This window comes from Pseudopodoces humilis, chromosome 12 (genome assembly GCF_049639895.1).
Source record: "Pseudopodoces humilis isolate 2021_Gansu_Grassland_sample_001 chromosome 12, ASM4963989v1, whole genome shotgun sequence".
NCBI classification, from domain to species: domain Eukaryota; kingdom Metazoa; phylum Chordata; class Aves; order Passeriformes; family Paridae; genus Pseudopodoces; species Pseudopodoces humilis.
Genome location: NC_142211.1, coordinates 16,441,352 through 16,458,698, shown reverse-complemented (window position 1 = coordinate 16,458,698; position 17,347 = coordinate 16,441,352). Strand labels below are relative to the sequence as shown.

Sequence of the window (17,347 nt, the reverse complement as noted above, 5' to 3'; positions counted from 1 at the left end):
CAGTTATGGATGACCTGGGAGATGGTGTCCGTGGTTAAGTCCACCCCTCAATCATGAGCCCATCTGTTCGTTGCATTTCTTCCCTGATGACCTGAGGTGTCATGGGCCTACCAAGACAGAAATAATTCACCCTTATGTTACCAGTTCTGATCCACATGAGACACTTTTATCTTGGAAGCTCGATCCACCTGTCCGTTGTTGTGATGTTATTCAGTAGCCTCACTCTTGGGTACATGTGCATCTACAGGACTTACTTTTACAGCAAACTTCTATACCCAGGCAGTGACATCTTGCCACAATTCAGCAGCCTGGATGGGTTTGCCTCTGTGCTGCCAGGTAGTCTTTTCCCACTGGTCTAGTCACCCCCAAAGAACATTTGCCATCATTCACAAGTCAGTGTAGAGGTAGAGCACTGGCCATTTCTCTTGTTCAGAGATATTCAAAGCCAGCTGGACAGCTTTCAGCTCTGCAACCTGTCTTGATCCACGTTATCCATCAATAGCCTGTGTGACTCACCACATAGGGCTCCATATGGCAGCTTTCCATTTTCAATGTATCCTTACAATACAGCAGAAACCATCAGTGAAGAGACTGTGTGACTTTTTTGATTTTCTGGTAGCTGGATTATATGGTAGGGCCTCCTCAGCACATCACTTTTTTCTACTGATGAAAATCAGAAATTTTTTCCCTCAGGCCAATTTGTGATGACTTCCAAGATCCCTGGGCAATTGGGGTTTCCTATTCGAGCTTGCTGTATGATCAGCTCAACCCACTTACTCTACATAGCATCAGTGACATGATGACTGGAAGGGACTTTCCCTCTGAACATCCAGCCCAGCATTAGCAGTCGGGGTGCCAGGAGGAACTGTGCTTTAGTGCCAGCACTTCTAAAGCAGCTCAAACCCCTTCATAAGGTGCCAGTATCTCTTTTTCAGTTGGGGTGCTGTGACAGGACCTTTCACCCCTGATACAGCAAAAACTTTAACTGTTTTTCCCTCATCGCTAAGTCAGGCCAGAATAGCTTGCCTTGTGGTGAATTATCTTGGCTGAAAACATCCTTAGCCAGTAATAAAAAACCTGCCTTGAATGCATGGGAAAGGATAAGCAAAAATTTGTCACTGACAGACACAGCACTTTTAAAACTATAAAAAACCACTATAATTTCCATAAAATCAGAAATCTCTTACACACTGAGTGTGTGGAGTTCTCCTCAAAGTTGAGATGTTGGCATTGAGTTACTCCTCTAGAAGATGAGGGAAAGGAGACTTTTGTACACCACTATCATTAGTTGGTAAGTTACATTGGCTCCTAATCTATAATTTCTTTGCTAGTTGTAATAATAAGATACCTTTATTATTGTGCACTGTCTTATGAACCTACTACAAGTGTTTCTTTTGTTTATCCTGTAGAGTGAGGTCTGTTAAAGTCTTATGTCTGTTTTTCCTTGTCTCTATTCAATAAATAATCCATTTTGTAATAGACGCAATCAGCCATTACTAAGAACTTGTGAACAAAAGACATTTGTGGTGCAGGATGCCTCAGAGTTACTGTCAGAAATCTGAGTCAAAGGCAGGACTTGTCTAAGCTCTCATCTCCGTTCGTAACAGGTGTAACAGGCCTCAGAACCATTATATCCCTGACTCTAGAACCCCAGGGGTCACCCTCAAGTTTCCCCAGGAACTTTTTGCCAGAGGCTCCAGGAAAGATAATTCTCCCTGGCTGTGGTATAGAGCACATTTTTCACTTCTTGTCCTATCCTGACTGTCCCAAAGACCACTGCATGAGCAATCTTTTGTTTGATTTGTTCAAAAGCTTGTTGTTGAGGACCTCACCTGAAATTATTCTTCTTCCATGTCACATGATAAAGAGGTCTTACAATCTGACTGTAGTCTGGGATATGCATCCTCCAAAAACCCACAGTGCCTAGAAAAACCTTTGTTTCCTTCTTGCTGGGTGGTGGGGACATAGCTGCTATTTTGTTGGCCATGTCCATTGGAATTTGATGATGTCCATCTTGCCATTTTACTCCTAAATCCTGAACTTCCTGGGTAGGTCCCTTTACGTTATTTTGCTTTAGGGCAAACTGGCCTTCAGGAGGATCTGGATTATCTTCTCCCCTTTCTCAAAAGCTTCCTCTGCTGTTGCCCCACATGATGATGTCATCATCGTACTACAAGTGTTCCAAAGCCTCACCCTTTTCCAGGGCAGTCTGGATCAGTCCATGGCAAGTAGTGGGGCTGTTTCCACCCTTGGGGCAGTCAGTTCTAAGTGTACTAGACACCCCTCATGGTGAAAGAAAACAGTGGTCTGCACTCTGCTACAAAAAGGATGGAGAAAAAAGAATTGGCAATGTCAATGGTCACATACCATTTTGCTTTCTTGGACTCCAGCTCATACTGAAGTTCCTGCATGTCCAGCACAGAATCATTCAGTGGTGGTGTGATGTTGTTCAGGCCATGATAGTCTACTGTCATTGTCCACTCTCTCTTGGACTTATGCATGAGCCATATAAGGCTATTAAAAGGTGAGTGAGTTTTCATGGCCACTCCCTGGCTCTCCAGTTCATGAATCATCTCATGGATGGGAATCAGAGTCACAGTTTGGGTGGTATTGCTGACAGTGCACTGTTGTGATAGCGATCGGTACCTGTTGTTTTTCAACCCTCAGCAGTCCCACAGCAGAAAGGTCCTTTGAGAGACTACCCAAGGTATTCAGCTGTATAATTCCCTGTGTCTTTACAGCAGCTACCCCAAAAGTCCAACAATGCCCTTTTGGATCCTTGAAATACCCTCTCCTGAGGTAATCTATGACAAGGATACACGGGACCTCTGGGCCAGTCACAAATGGGGTGTTTTTGCCATTTGTTCCCAGTCAAGCTGTGCTGGTTTGAAGGTAAATCAGCAGGAGAAATTAAACCCACACAAATGCCTTGCAAGAGATTTCAAGTCAAGGTTACAACTTAATAAGAAATTACAATAAAGGTGATAGTGCAGAAACACTGGCTTAAACTGAAAAAGTCAGAGTACAACCTGGCCCTTGTTGGTCAGGGTGGTGGTCACAGTCAAATTAAGCAGTGGTTGCAGTGCTGTTGAAATGATGGTTGTGGTTTTGTCAAATGTGGTGGTCCTGTGGAAAATTGGATTCCTCTCTGGATGTCCAGTGGTGGTGGCTCTGTCCCAAACCCCCAAAACTCAAGATTCAGGTTGTACCTCCCACAGGGCAGGGAGTTTCACAACGGAGTGATGTAATCTTATGAGTCATAGGATATTTTTGGGAGTTCTTACTGGCCTGGGTCCTTACAGCTGCCCATTACACTGCTGAGCCATTATGGCCCAGAGATGGCCCCCTCAGTGTTGGTGTAACTCTATGGGTGCTATCTTGGAGGGAGTTATCATTTGTGAAGACAAAGAGACTACTCTGATGCCTTAAATTTTAGCTTTTATAGTTTTTAGATTCTGTACTGCCTGAGTGCCTTAGTGTGTAACTCTGAACTTCATATAAAGTGTTAGTAAGTTCGCTTCACAGGGCAGTTAGACAAAACAATCCTTTTCCTGCCTGAGAATCAAGGACACCGTTGCAGCTTTAGACCCAAGAAGCATAAACAACAGCTAATTGAAGAGAGCAAACTGGGAGAATGGGACTTCATGACCTGAAGCTGTAATTGGAAAATTGACCCCAATATGTAAATGGCCCAAAACTGATAAAAGTGTGAAAACTCGTGACTGGTTTTCCATCTTGGCTCCATCTTGGGCAGAGTCCCGGCCAGGCTCTTGTACTGCCCAAGGTGTATCTTTTAAAGGCCTTTGTGTCGGTTTCAGTTTGTAACTGGGCGGAAACACCAATTTAATGTAGTGGATCTAATGTTGGCCAAATGCTCATGCACCCACTAGAATTATTTACTCATTTCCTGCCATGAGATATGATTAGAAGGAGAGCAAAGCAGGCTAAAACTTTAAAGGGTATAAAGAAAACTTTATTAACAGAACTAAAAGAAAAATAATAAGAAATCAGAATAGCCTTCAGAACACTTCTCCTTCACTCCTCACCCCACCCTCCCCCACTCCGTCAGCCTCTTTTCTTTCTCACTGATAACATAAAGACACAAAACCTGGGACTTTCAGTCAGTTTACCACTTCTAAAATAGTCTGTCTTCAGTTCTTTTAAGGAGTCTCTCTTGCCATGCCACAGACACTTCTCTACAAGAAACAGCTCTTTCATGGCTTCAATGTCACTGTGAACCAGCCGCCTGTGGGAAAACATTTTAACAGAGCAAGGGCATGATATTTTAGTCAAAGCCTGTCTGCACAACCCAGTTTTCAACCCAGACGACAATTCCAAAGACAGTGTCCTTGAAGCTCTCCTGGAACAGTGAGAATGAAGAAAAACAATGGCAATGTGTATAAGAAAAAGAATGTTAAACAAAATGTATTAACCAATAGTAGCTTGTTAAGCCGTGCGAACCCTGTAGGACCCTATAAAAGTGTGCTAAAGATAGAAATAAATGAAGTTCACTATACCTCTATGAGGACTCAGTGAATATTCTGAGCGGTTTTCCAGTAGCCACCTGGAAAAGAAAAAATCTCAGTGTTAAAATCCTTCCTATGTTTTTTAGTCTTCCCACAGCTGTTTTCATGGGCCATGTCAACTTATGGGGTATTATTTTAAGGATGAGCTGTTCAGAAGCAAAGGTTCTCTTCATCTATCTCTGCAATCATCTTCATCTCTGGGAACAGAGGTCTTCTTCCTTGGGGGCAAAGGGTCTTCATCACTCTTATCTCTCTCCGTTCAAGCTTCTCATTTGGATCACAACTACTTCAACATCTGCTTACTTCAGCATAGATACCTTTGCTCATGTCTACAGTTTGAACACTTTATCCCCCCATGTTTCATGAATTACAGGAATATTCTAGGGTATCATAGTCTATCAGTATAGCTTTACAAAGAATTTCAGCCCAAGACTAAGGCATCTCTTCATTCTCCTCTTTTCTGGGACTCAGCTCCTTCTTTACTGACCTTCATATCTCATAATGTTCTCTATACGTGTCCTCACTCTTTCATCTTTCCTCATTCAAGAAAAGATTGATGTTTGCAGGTCTCATCTGTGTACTAAAAGAATTAATATCTTGCCCAGGCTTGCAGATGCCCATGTGATCTCTGCAGGGCAGCGGACAGAGCAGTTGCAGTGAAATATTTCAGGCTGTGCTGGAGGGGGCTGTGCCAGGATCTCAGGGGGCCTGGGCCAGAATGGCAGCAGCCCCTCTGACTGCCATGTCTGGTCTCCTGCCCCTGCTGCATTTAATTTCAGCTGAAGTAAAACAAGGAGCTTAAGAGTTAAAAGAATGCCTACTTAAGAGGTAGCTGACAAGACACTGAGGAATGCTGAGAATTCACTGTGTTTGCAAGGACAGGAAGAGAGCAAGACTGTTCTGAGATAATAGAGGAGCCAGGACTTGCAAACAGAATGGGGTGTACAAGGCTTTTCTAAGGCTGCTGGTGATAAGAGACATTCTTCAAACCCTGAACCAGCAAAAATTAATCTCACAGTCTGGAATGTGACCAGGGGATTAATGCACATGCTCCAGAGACAAAGGTGAAAAGTTCAGATGCAAAGAAGAACTTGGAAACCATCAGGGATCACCGATGGCACCCGAACTGGGGAGGCGCAAGCGCAGATAGAACCTGGAGCTAATTACCATACGAAGAGAGGCTAGGCCTGGCTTGGGAATAAATATGTATTAGGCATATTGCATAATCTTAGATTGTAGAGAATAAAAGGCAGTTGGTCTTTACACTTGGTGTATATGCCTTTGGGAATGATCCCACATATGTCCGCTGGCTGAAATATAGTACATGCCTACTTTTCAACTTTCATGAGTTGTGGAGTCTTTTTCGCGTATTATTTTGGCAATCCAGGCAGGAGACTCACTGTCCGGCTGTGGGATGGGAACGGGGAGTGGACTTCTCAGGCGCGCCCTGGGATCTTTACGAAGGAACTCTGCTGCCGGCTTGCTCACCATGGGGACAGACAACAGACCTGCTGGCACCACGGATAAATGGTATGTATCAAATATAGGGAGTCTGTAAGTTGTACGCTTGGCTCGGGCTGCTGATAAGTCACACAGAGACATCTGGAGCACAGCATAGTCCCCGTGTAGGGTAAGGTCTGGAGCTTGCAAGTGACCACGGGATGATAGGATGGCCAAGAGGAGGGATACTGGCTGGGGAGCCAGCAGGAGGATTCGCTCTCTGAGGGACGGCCGCTAGAAACTTTGAGGGTAAGTTGAGTGAATCCTTGTATTTTGCTGCTACTAGAATTGTGATTGTGGAATCCCTGAGTTTGAGCATTTTGATTGTGTGATTGGCTGAGACGTAGTTTTGTATGGAGCGAGTGCAAAGCTCTACCCGTATTTCAGTCCTTGGGTGACTGAGGCAGCCAAGAAAAAGCAAAGTGGGTGATTTGTGTATTTGCGTGTGTATTGTGTGTGGGCTGTGTGGCTGTGTGTGTATTGTGGATGTATATTGTGTAAATTGCTATTTGCCTTTGAGCGGATTTTAAAGGTTCTTTTCTGCGGTGTTTCCAACCTGCCTTAGAAGGGGGGTGGGGAGGGGAGAGCAAGAGGGAGAGAACCTGCCAAGGGCCAATGTTGCTAGAGGACACAAAATGATTCACATGAACACCTCTCAGTGTCAGAACAAAAACTATCCCTTTATTCTCGGACTCCAGTATTTATAGATTCTCGACAATGACCAGGGATTGGATAATCAAGCTACCACCTTCCCAAGCACACTGGTCATGCAAAACGTCCATCAAAAGGCGTTTCTTAGAAGGAATGTGATAAACAACTTATGTTTATGTTACTTTTGTGGGAAAGTAACATAAACTATGAAAACATTATCAGAAGGCTTCAATTTCCAGGGCAACAGGCCAAGAGAAGAGGACACTTCTCCCTGGGCTCCCCTCCCATGCAGCTGTCTGCGAGGTCCCCACATTGCCCCTGGGCTGCCTGCAACCCTCGGGCTGTTTGCAAGTCACTGGGGTGAATCCGTGTCATGGTTGTGGGACGGTAACTGGGAGAGGAGAGCAAGACAGGACATATGGAGTAAGGCATACGACTGGGGGCGCCATGTGGTAATTGCTGTAGGTTTTAACCCTGAAGACACAAACTGAGGGAACCCCCTTTCTCCAGTAGCTCGGGCTTGACCCTTAAGAGCTTGTGAAGCCAGGGCGCCATTAGATAAATAGAGGGAACGAGCGGGTGCTCTTAGAAGGAATATATCAGACTTCTGCAGGAAAGATAGTGGCCCTGGACTGGGAGCAGCCTGCACCTAAAGACCTGGAGATCTCAGAAGAGATACAAGGAATAGTGTGTATTTGTGAAAGATATATTAGGGTTTTCCACTCACAACAGGGACAACACTTTGTGTGGGTACTATTACAGTATAAGGTTTGTACACTACACTGGTATTATTCTTCTACTGAGCGGCAGATGCGGTGCCCGCAGTGTAGGCTAGAATCATTTGATCATGAACCTGAGATTTTAAAGCTTATATGCGGAAGGACACATTTGGTACCTCAGACTTGGGTCGTGCGTGAAGAAGACTGGAAGAAGACTGTAAGAGAGTGTGAAAAGAGATTTGGGTGGAAGTGAGATAAGATGAGAAGGAGGAAATAATGAGAACTGGGCAGAGCAAGGACATACCTAAGTCCAGTCCACTGGGATGTGTACTAGCACACTGAAAGAAAATTGCCAGCATGAATGGCACTGAAAATAAATCAGTTCTTGTCAAGTTCTGTAGTTACTAGTGGCCCATATATAAATTAGAAAATGACGTGAGGTGGCCACCTACTGGAACTTTAGATTATAACACCTTATTACAGTTAATGTTATTTCTAAGACAAGAAGGAAGGTGGTCTAAAGTTCCATATGCTGATATATTCTTCATGCTCCGGAACTACCCTGAATGGCAGAGAGATTGTGGGATTAAGGACCTCTCTGACCCTTTTGTATTAGCCCTAAAAAAAGAGAATAAAGCTGCTAATAAAAGAAAACTCAAGTGGTGTTGCTCAGCTTGTAGCATTCAGCAAAGTTGCACAAAGTTAGAAAAGGCTCATCGTTTTATAGCCCAGAAACAAGATTTCATGGATTTATTTAAACCCCCTCCTAGAGAACAGAAAGATGCAGACTCAGAGGAAACACCAACTCCTCCAAATAATCCTGTTTCATCCCAGACTAGAAAACAAGTATTACAAGCACCCTTACAAGAGGCAGTGGGACCGCACGGAAAACCAATGCTAGTTAAAGTACCCTTCTCCATGATTGACTTGGAGGCATAAGAAAAAGTTACTAAAAATTATCAGAGCGACCCTATAACCACTACTAAATGTTTAAGATATATTATAAAACAACACTGCCCAGATTAGAGTGACATTCAATTATTAGATGCGCTCACAGAAACAGAAAAGCAATTAGTTCTAAAAACAACAGGAGACCTGGCAAAAGACCATTATAAAACACAACAATTAGATATAAAGGAATACTTCCCACTCCAGAATCCCCAAGGGGACCCGAACTGGCAAGCAGAAAAACGAAAGTTAGAAAACTACCAGGAATAAATAGCAAAAAGAATAGAGAGAACTATACCTAAGACCATAAATTGCTCAACCTTATATGCAATAAAGCAGGGCCCCTCAGAATCACCATCTGAATTTTTAGACCACCTGCAAGAGGCTGTGCATCGTCACACACCACTAGATCCCAGATCTGAAGTAGAGCTACAAAAACTAATTAATTTATTTTTAGAACAATCCACAAGGGATATTAGGCACAAACTCCAAAAACTTCGTGGGCCGGATGGGCGGAACCTAGGGTATCTATTGAAGGAGGCACGGAAAGATTTTGGTAATCAAGAAGAGAAGTACAAGCAAATAATAAGAAAGCTAGTGGCGGTGGTACAGAATGATAGAAAAAACCCCATGGACAAAACCCACCCAGGTGGGGCCCACCTCGATTGGGCAGAGACCAGTGTACAAATTGTGGAAAAATTGGCCACTAAAAAAATGAGTGCCCAAAGAGAAGACAAAGTGATCATCAAGGGAAAGAGAACTGGGAAAGAGAAGGGTAATCGCACATGTAAAAAAAGATTAAAGGAGACCGGGGGATTCTACCCTAGCAGATCCACTAATTATAATAAAGTTAGGAGAAAAAAGGAAGTAAATTTTTTAGTAGATACAAGAGCAACATATTCAGTTTTAAATAAACCTTAATACCTATAGATGAGGTTTATATTATGGTGAAAAAGGCAACAGGACAATCAGAAAAAGCATATTTTTGCAAACCCTTAAAATACAAAGTTGGGAAACAGTGGGGAATCCACAAATTCCTATACATGCCCAATTCCACAAAGGCACTTTTGGGGAAAGATTTATTGAAATAATTACAAGCAACCATTACATTTAAAAATTACTAAGTTATTCTAGAGGTAAATAATCAACAATACATAAAAATATTGAGTCTAATATTAACAACAACTAAGACTGGAAGAGGAATTAAAATTGATAAGGAAATAATAAACTAGGTGTTTCCTGGGGTATAGGCCTCCAATGTAGCAGAGAAGACAAAGAATACTTTCCCTATACAAATTAAACTTAAAGAAGAAAAACAACCAGTTAGAATCAAACAGTACTCCTTGAAAAGAGAGAACAGAGAAATAGTTAGCCCGGTAATTGAGAACTTTTTGCAATTAGAGTTATTAAAAATGTGTCAGTCTGACTTTAACACTCCTATTCTACCTGTTCAAAAACCTGATAGGTCATACTGAATAGTGCAGAATCTGAGAGCTGTTAACAAAATAACCAAAGATCTTTATCCAGTAGTAACAAACCGATACACTTTGTTAACATGCTTAACACCAAACTAACTTTGTTTACCGTTTTAGACTTGAAAGATGCCTTCTTTTGCCTCACTATCCATGAAGCCAGCTACAAAATCTTTGCATTTGAATAGAAAAGCCCTAAAAGTAGGCGCAAAACTCAGCTCACATAAACAGTGCTGCCCCAGGGATTTAAAAACTCTCCCACTTTGTTTAGAGAACAACTTGCAAAAAACTTTGAATCCTAGAAAGCTCCACAAGAAAAAAGAAAGCTGTTGAAGTTCGTCAATGACCTCTTAATAGCCACCCGGACAAAAGAAGCACGTGTATCCTAGACAGTAAGCCGCTTAAACTTTCAAAGACTCCAGGGGTACAGAATATATAAAAAAAAAAAAAAAAAAAGCTCTATGGATGCTAACTCTGATGCAGGGAGCACGGTGCCTGTGAAATTGCAGGCCACATAACTTTCTCAGTCTTGCCTGGGAAAGTGGCCTGGGAAATCATAAGGAGGAATTAAAACAATCCTCAGAGATAGAAAGCAGCCTTGCAGGTGCTGTTTGTCTGTTCCTTGTTTTCTTGCAAGAGAAGATCGAAGGGTGGTGAACCCCACTGACCAATGATGGTGATGTGTTAGTTTACTAGCCAATAAGAGTTTTCTTTTCTGTACTTTCACGTATCGGTCTATAAAAAAAGACCTGAGGTAATAAACCAAAGAGAAACTTCTCCAGTTCGACTCCACGAAAGAGTCTGTGTTGTTCTTGCCGTTCCCAATAGAGCGACAAAGCTCAAGTAGTAAAGCAGAAAATAATTTACCTGGATTACGAGGTCAGCGCTAGACAACAGACTTTAAGACAAAATAGACAAAATCATAAAAAAGCGATATGCCAAATCCCAAAACCTCAGATCATAAAAGAACAATGAACCTTTCTAAGGATAACAGGGTGGTATAAATTATAGATTTATAACTGTAGACTACTTGTGAAGCCCCTGTATACACTCATCACAAATAGAAACAGAGACCTCCAGTGGACAAAAGAGGCCATGTGAGCCTTTCACCAGCTGAAGAATACCTTCATGTCAGCTCCAACTCTTAAACTTCCAGACGTGAGTAAACCATTCTTTCTGTTTACTCATTGTGGTGGTTTCACATTGATTGACATTTGGGGAAGAAGTAAGAAACACCCACAGAAGTGATTTCTTTAAGAGAAGCTGCTGGGAGCTTCCTCTGTACCTGGGAAAGGCCAATAGCTGGCTAGTTCTGAGAACTGACATTTTGCACCATTTAGAAATTAGATCCGCCTGAAACAAAGAAATTAAGAATTAGGAAGAAATGCTTGACTAAAAGGGGTGTCTGACAAAAACCATACCCTGACACCCTAATCCACAAAAACAAGAAAAAGGGTCAGACTGCAAGATGAGATAAGGAGCTAGAATACACAAACAAGATGCAAAGACAAAGGCACCACAAGATAAAAGAGATTCCTCAGACCCTAAGCCGGAAGAAACAGATTTGAAGTCCCAAAAAGTGGCCAAAGAACTGAAAGGGGCATGGGGCTAATTGTAATATGAAGTGAAGACAGGTGGGGTTAAGAAATTAATATGTATTAGGCGTATCGTGTAAACCTAATCTGTACAAGATAAAAAGGGAAAACCTAATCAAAAAGGTGTGCATGCTTTTTGGAGGAGATATCCCCATGCACCTCAGCGCTGAATAAATTCATACCTGCTTTTATAACTACTCTGCGAGTTATAGGGTTCCTTTTATTCCACAAATCACACCTCTGTGAGAACCACATTTTTAAAACCCCAAGCCTGGGAAATCTCTTTGCTTCCGGCCTCGAAAGGTAGCTGAGCTCTGGTGGGGCCGGCCCCGCTCCCCTGTGGCCTGCACAGCATGGGGGAGGCCAGGCTGGACCCCAGCAGTTCCTGGGCAGGGGATGGACGCTGCAGGGAACTGGCCCCAATTTGGGCTGGGCCATAGTTGCTGACATCTTCCTGACACTAAGCACCCCATGTCTCTATGTGGTCAGCTGGGAAAAGAAAAAGTTGGGCAGGGAGAGGAAAGGTGTTCTGGAAGTTTTATTCTGATGCTTCTTATTCTTATAGTCCTGTTAATAAAGTTTCTTTATACCTTTTAAGTTTTAATCCTGTTTTGCCCTTCTCCTAATCCATATCTGTGATAGATTGGCATTTAAGAAAAACAAGTAAGAAACACCTACAGAAGATAAGGCTGCTGGAGGCTGATGGGAGTTTTTTCTCCTGGCAAATAACTGGCCATTTCTGAGAATTTACAGTAGTTTTGACTATTGAAAAATGAGATCAACCTTTGAACACCACCCTTTAAAACCTAAGCCCAGGGATTTTTGTTTCTCTTTAGTTTCCGGCTGTAAAAGGTAACAGAGCTCCGGTTCAACCCCCTCCCCCCAGGCCGGACAAGGCTGCGGGGGGAGTGGGGTCTAGTTGGAGTTCTGCAGCTCCCGGGGGGGGGGGGGGATGGAGACTGTGAAGTAACAGGAGCCTTTTCCCAGAGTGGCTGAGCATCCTCAGGGAGCCCGCCGAGTCCTGTGCAGCGGTGCTGCCGGCCCAGCCTGGTCTCCGGCTCGGCTGCAGTTTCTAACGCTGCTGGGTTTCACCAGAAACTGCCGAGTAAAAGGAGGGAAAGGCATCGCCCCGTGACATACTGAGATGCTGGCCACATTCCCTCAGAGCAGCCACCGAAAATCTTCCAGCGCAGACAGCCCCAGCCACTGCCCCGGCGGCGATCACATGATCATCCACAAGGCCTGGGCAAGATTTTAACCTGTTCATTACCCAGATGAGACATGCATATTTAATCCTTTTTCCAGAGAGAAGAAAACGAAAGTGATCAACATGTAGAGAGACAACATGAACTATCAGAGTTAGTGAAAGAAAGAATTAAGCTTCAGATAGTGAAAGAAAAAAAGAGATGTCTTAATAAGCTGAAATATTATTTTGTTAAAGCTATGGAGATAGACAATAATGTTCTGAAAAAAACTCCTTTAATTCATGAAAGAGTATTTTTTGGGGGGGATGAAGTATTTCAAAGTGTAAATCTAAGAAAAAGTAAATCATTGATGAAGCTGAGTAAATGGTGAAGTAGTGATCATATGAGATACTGGAACAAAAACAGAGAAGTGAGAGTTGCTGAAGACTCGTGGTCCCTAAGAGAAAAAGAGAAAACTTCTGTTCCCAGAAATGATCACAGAGACAGATGAAGAGAATCTTTGCCTTTGAATAACTCATCCTTAAAATGACACCCCTTGAATTCATGACCCATGAACACACCTCAGAGTGGTGTGAAATGGGAGGAGACTGATGGCAGAGTTTTCCAGGCAGCTGGCATCAGAAAAATAAAAAACCATGAGAAAACGGGTTTCTTGTGAAAAGCTCTCTATAGAATGACAAAAGAGAACAACTTTTTTTCTCCACAAAGACTAATGAAAAGGCTACTATATAGTTGGGACTGCTTTAACCACCAAGTTTTGTCTCTATGTTGTCAATTAGACAAGGGAATGGTTGGGTGGTGGGGAAAAAGGGTTTCTGGAGGTTTTATTCTGGTTTCTTATCCTTGTACTTTTGTTAATAAACTTTCTTCATTCCATTTAAGTTTTAAGCCTGTTTTTCCCTTATTTTAATCCATATCTCACAGCAAGAAATGAGTAAGTGCACTGGTGATTTTAGCCAGTGCTAAACTCAGCATACTCATGAAAAACAAGAGATTGCCCTGGGAATACCAGCCCAGAACCTGGGCCCACACCAAAGAACAGTTACTTAGTTTTCCGAGGAGCTCAATACAGCTGCCAAGAGATGGCCAGGATGCCTCAAAGCCATAGCAGCAGTTGTGCTAAATATCCAGGAAGCACTCAAGTTTACCCTAAGACAGAAAATAACTGTACTAGTGTCCCACACAGGTTCCACAGTACTAAAAGTAAAAGGAGGGCACTAGCTTTCCCCACAGAGGTTCCTAAAATATCAAGCCATTATAGTAGAACAAGATAATGTAGAAATAATAGTAACTAACATTGTCAACCCAGTTTCTTTTCTCAGCAGAAATCAAGGGAAGCCAGTGCACCACGAGTGCCTGAAGACCATCAAAACTACCTACTCCAGGCATCCAGATATAAAAAAAAACCCTTTTTAATAGTGCAGAAACCTGGTTCACTGATAGGAACAGTTACGTCATCAGTAGAAAGCAGCATGCTAAGTATGCAGTTACCACTTGCAAAGAAGTAATAAAATCTAGACCTTTACCAACAAGTACCTCTGCACAAAAAGCTAAAACAATTACTCTAATCCGCCTCCTAAAAATAACAAAAAAAGAAAAAATAAACATCTACACAGACTCAAAATATACATCTGGAGTTGTACATGCACACGGAGCCATTTAGAGAAAGAAAAGATTATTAAATTCACAAAAAGACCCCATCAAGCATACACAAGAAATACTGCAACTCCTAGAAGCAGTTCATCTACCAGAAAAAATTGCAATTATGCACATAAAGGCACACCAGAAAGTTGTCGCACTATATTAGGAATGGCGAGAAGTATGACACTGACTCCCTTAGCTGCATCGTCCAAGAGAGCAAAACTTATTATTCTTAATCTTCTTTTATACACATGTTCGAGAAGGTCAGAGAGGTAAAACTCTCATTGGTCATTAAAGCAACACATCACCCTAAGTGGAACACCACCCCTTGACTAAACAACAGCTGCAGATTGTTGTCATTTACCAAGGATTGTTAGGATTCTTTCTCATGCTTTCTCAGGCCAGAGTGAGAAGCCTGTGTGACTTCATTTCACACAAGCTCTGTTCCCTGCTTGCTTTTTGCATCCACAGAAAGTGAATTCAGAATTAGAGGAAAGAAAGGCAAGCAAAAAAAGCAGCCAAAAGTGAGATGACACTTTAGGGAACCCTGATTCCAGATAAGCAAATTTCTCTTGAAAGTAAGCCAGAATATAATAAGAAAAATAGAAAGCAAATTTGTAACCAGAAAGGACTTTATAATAAAAATAAATGGACTACTATAAGGGAAAAATTAGTTATCCCTTCCCATTTATTATAGTCAGTAATAAGAGAAAAACACCAGAAAACACACTAAGAAATAAATGCCTTGTATAAATATCTTATTGAAAAGATTGCTGACAGAAACTTATATGCTACATTTACTCAAGTGACCTGGCAGTGTGACCTTTACCTCCAAATTAACCCCAAGAATACCCTCAAACCAAAACTTAGTCAAATTAGAAAGGGCCATAGACCTGGGCAACAGCAACAAATTGACTTTTCAGAACTTCCAAGAAAAGGGGGGGGTATCAATACTTACTAGCGTTAGCAGATACCTTTTCAAGATAGCAAGAAACTTTCCCTACTAGGACTGCCAAAGCCTGAGAGGTAAACAGAGTATTGTTCAAAGAAATAATACCATGCTTCAGAGTTCCAGCCACCATATCCTCAAACAGAAGGCCATACTTTGTTTCAAGAATAATACAACAAATTAGTTGCCATTTAGGCATAAATTAAGAACTCCATATTCCATACCACCCTCAGTCAAGTGGCCAAGTGGAGAAAATGAACCATTTAATCAAACAGCAAATTGTGAGGTTAAGGCAAGAAACTAATTTACCCTGACCCCAATCCCTCCCACTAGCATTGTTATGAATTCAGACTAAACCTAGAACTAAAGAGAAGTCCCTTTGAAATGCTTTATAGAAGACCATATGGAGAAAAAAATAAAAATCTACTCAAGTTAGGAAAAAAACACTGACCACCTATATAGTGGCCCTGAGTAAACAAATCAAAGCAATTAAAAAACATGTGGCTAGAACTCAGAGCACAGGGCTTGATGCACCTGTATGTTGATATATTTTATATATTAGTAAAGGCCTGTATGCACAAACCAGCCTTTGAAATAAGTCATGATATTGAGGGCTAAAATCCTTGAAACTTGCCTGTAGAAGAGAGAGTAAAGCAAAACAATATTCTTGTGTACAAGAAGAAAAATGTAAACTGTGTGTGTTAGCCAATAGCAGCTTGCTTTGCCCGTGGACCCTGCAGAACCCTATAAAAGGTGTGTTAATAATAGAAATAAATGGCGTTCACTTTTCCTTCTGTGAAGAGTGGTGAACAGCTGGCGGACTCTCAATATCTGGTGCCCGAACAGGGACACCCTGCGGGCAGGGGGGCTTCGGTGGGTCCACGCACGGTGGGACGGAGCCTTGGCCCGAGGTTGGTGGAGTGGATCTGAGCGCAGATAGACGCTGCCTTGGATCGGTACCAGATAGGCGGCTCGCGAATCAACGGGGGTGAGTCGCTGGGGGAGTCCGAAGGCAGGGGCGTAGTAGAAGGGTCGCAACCTTCCCCCTTGCCGCGGGCCGCTAGCATGGATGTGGAATTTGCGGCGGCGGAAAAACTGCTTCTCAGCATCCTCTTTAAACGAGGCGGAGCAGCCCGGGAAAAGGACCTGGATAAGCTCATTATATGGGCGAAAAACCGTGGGCATTTTGCAGTGCCCTCACTGCTTTTTGCGGTAGAAGAATGCCGGGAATCTGATGTGGGACACGGCAATCACGGGAAAGAGTAAAGACGTAATAGCCCTCGGTTCAGTATGGAAAAATGTGTTAAATGCCTTACGCGATATGAAGAAAGTATCCTCAGTAGCAGCAGCTGCCTTAGATGCCATGGCGCCTTCCGAGACGGACGCGCCGCAGCCACCTCCTGCCAAGACTCCTAGTCGTTTGGGTGCATTTTTCGGGGTGGGGCAAGTCCGGCCAGCGAAGGGGCTCACAGGGAGGCAGTGTAGCACCGTGTCGGAACTTTTAAAATCTCAGGGGTGCTCCGACGCGGTTCCGACCGCGCCGGCGGAGCCCTCTCCGGTTCCGATCGCGCCGGCGGAGCCTAAGCCGGAAGTTACCCTGCCGAATGCGGATGTAGAAATGACGGCTCCCCCGGAAGGAGCGGGCGCCAGCTCCAGCCAGGCGGAGCCTGGTACGTCAGCAGAAACGAGAGCCACAGAGTGCAAACCAAAGATCTACCCTTCGATGCCATCTACCGTTCACTGGGGAAGACCGCAGGACATCCCTCTCCCCCCCGATGATGGTATCTCTATGCACTCCGATGACGGCCGGCTTGTAGCAGGAGCAGAGCCAATTGATGACAACGATACATCAAAGAAAGAGCTACTGGAATGGCAACAACAAATAGAGCAGCTCGTGCACCAGCTTCAAGCTCGGATTGAACAAACCCTATGTGCGAATAAAGCACAGCCTCAACAAGAGAAAGCAGCTCTACAGCAAACACCAAGACAACGAGCAGAATCAGTTCAACAACTACAGGATATGCTGCATCCTGAACCATCTGCTCCACCTTTGGAAACACTGTCAACACCACAACCCTGTTCTAGCTCTATCACCTTGGAGGAAGAAAACAGAAAACACAGAGCACAGCAGAGGTGGTCTG

The 17,347-nt window shown here is 43.2% G+C and overlaps 1 long non-coding RNA gene across 1 annotated transcript; it reads right to left on the bottom strand.

Annotated features, from left to right (window-relative positions):
* Positions 1 to 4,031: 4,031 nt before the first annotated feature.
* LOC148183439 (uncharacterized) lies at positions 4,032 to 16,817 on the bottom strand. Its single transcript, XR_015773621.1, has 3 exons — positions 16,523 to 16,817; positions 4,518 to 4,564; positions 4,032 to 4,246 (listed from the first exon to the last, which is right to left on the bottom strand). It is a non-coding gene; the product is annotated as an uncharacterized LOC148183439 (long non-coding RNA).
* Between the last annotated feature and the right edge of the window lie 530 nt (positions 16,818 to 17,347).